Below are 2,563 nucleotides of genomic sequence, written 5' to 3' on the forward strand. Positions count from 1 at the left end.
ATATTGCTTATGCTAAATTTAGAAATAACCCTATTATGAGGGTTATTTCGTCAAATTTCTCCCCTAATATATATAGGGAAATTGGGCGAAATGAACCTAAAGATGGGGGCATTTGCCTCGGTGGTCAATGGCAAAATTATATTGCTCTAGTGACCACTTTAATTTTTTTGGACGAAATTACCCTTTACGCGTAACGCGAAGGGATTTTGCGTTTCGCGAAGTGGAACAGTGTGAAAAGTCCAGAATACCCTTACTATTTAATATAACCCCGACTCTTTATTTTCATTTCATTTCTTCTTCTTCTCTCTCTTCCCTCCCGCTGTTCTCCTCCTTCTCCCTAAACTCGCCGCCGGCGGCGGCGAGCGACGACGATACACACAATGAGCTCCACAAAGAGCACGAGCACTATTCCACTTGGTAAGTATCCTATGATACTTGAAGTTTATTGTTGTTTGTTTCTGCATTTTCGAATCACTGTTGTTGTTTAATGTTTATCCGATGAACCTTCACGTTTCGCGAAGGACTTCACGAATCCAATCTTGGGAGAAGATATTGAAAGAAATGGGTCTGGATTTAGTGAAGAAGTACTTACAGCAAGACGGAAACCGGCTAAGTGCTGACGTTATAGATGGTATGCCACCAAAATTCATCGAGCCCTTCATTATGCAAGGTCTATATCTCGATCTTGGTGAGGCCGGATGAATCGTCTGCTCCATGAAAGTACTCCCTCATTTGTTGGTACGACTTCTTAAATATGTAATTAGGTGTTTCCTTATCTCCGTTTAGATTGATCGATTCTTCATTTATTATTAATGAAGAACACTAGGAATTTTCTACACGGAGAAGCTACTGATGCTCTTGTTGATGTGGTCGGTTCAGCTGTTATATGCACCGTCGGTACATCTCATACCGGAGTGTCTGTTGAGATCAGTGTTTCATACTTGGATTTTGCTTATGTTGGTGTGAGTAGTTAGCTTTTTCTCCTTTTTGATTTCATTTTGCAAATAAGGTTTTCTCAATAGTCAATACAATTGAGTTGTTTTCATTTAGGTGTTCTATAATTATAAGTTAAAATGTTTGTTTGTAGAATTGCATTTTGAAAGGGGGGGGGGAGACTAACATAATTATCCTAAGTACTACTACTAACAATCGACCTATCAAAACCCTAATCTCTATTTCATATCAACTCTTATTTGCTTGTTATTATAAAAGCTTAGAGGTGTCATTTGCTTTAATTGATTCTAAGTTAACAATCTTCTAATACCTGGTTTTATAATCTTTTACTAGATAATGTTCTATTTGTTTGTTAAATTGGTCTATTGTTGATAGAATTACAAGATTTTCTTTCACGACTTTGCTTCACATTTGTTTCAGAAAGAGATTGAGATAGAAGCGAAGACATTACGGGTTGGGAAGGCCATTGTTGTCATTACTGTTGACTTCAGAAAGAAACAGAGTAGGAAGATTATTGCTCAAGGCCGTCATACTAAATACTTTGCCGTGGCAAGTAAAATTTGAAAATTGCACCAATGTTATATGAATTCTTGAACAATTAATAATGTATTTCCTCGGATTCTCTAATTAAAAGGAAGCTTCATTTTTTTTTGTCTGTTTTATTTTTATAATCAGATATATATGAAGTTTTTCTAATTATTAATGTAATATTGTACTTTCATCTTGTCACCTAAAGAAATCAAATGATAAACATATTTTTGTTATTTACAATTTGGGATAGAAATTTAAGACAAAACTCACCAAAATAGAATGTGTGCACATATTCTATGAATGCATAAAGGGAAGCCCTTCGCATAACGAGAAGCCCTTCGCGTAATAAGAAGCCCTTCGCGTAACGAGAAGCCCTTCGCGAAACGGAACTCATATGATCTGCAAATATCATCATCGACATAAGAACAATAAGATGAACAAAAAAATGAACCAATATGAACCAGTATGAACCAATATGAACAGATTTAATTGATTTAGGGTTAGGGTTTAATTAAGAACACCATAAATAGTTTGAAATGAAGATAATAGACAATAAGAACATAAATTGATTTAGGGTTTTCAGATGGAGATACTGAAAACATGAACATAAATCGATTTGGGTTAGGGTTTGAAATGAAGATATGGAAATAAGAACATAAATCTGTATTGTAAACATCGATTCAGGGTTAAAGTTTTCTTATCTTTGTATATTCAGGGCATAGCCGTAGTCGCCGTCGCCTACGAACAAGAACATAGAGAGAAGAGAGAGAAATGAAATGAAGAAAATAAAAAAAATTGAGAATTTATATTAAACCTAATTCACTTCGCGTTACGCGAAAAATGTAATTTTGTCTAAAAAAAATAAAGTGGTCACCAGATCAATTTTAATTATCGGGTGACCACGGAGGCAAATGCCCCCAATCTTTAGGGTCATTTCGTCCAATTTCTATATATATATATATATAATGCATTACTATTTAATTAAATAAATCATTGAAGAAACACAAAAATTGAGCTAGATTGATATTTTTTAATTTTTTTTTGTTGAGCTTTATCTAATTTTTATATAATTTTTTTA

At 34.2% G+C, this 2,563-nt stretch overlaps 1 pseudogene; it reads left to right on the forward strand.

The window, feature by feature from the left end:
- The first annotated feature begins 550 nt into the window (after nt 1-550).
- LOC124941132 lies at nt 551-1,559 on the forward strand (annotated as a pseudogene).
- The last annotated feature ends 1,004 nt before the right edge of the window (nt 1,560-2,563 follow it).

This window comes from Impatiens glandulifera, chromosome 6 (genome assembly GCF_907164915.1).
Source record: "Impatiens glandulifera chromosome 6, dImpGla2.1, whole genome shotgun sequence".
NCBI lineage: Eukaryota > Viridiplantae > Streptophyta > Magnoliopsida > Ericales > Balsaminaceae > Impatiens > Impatiens glandulifera.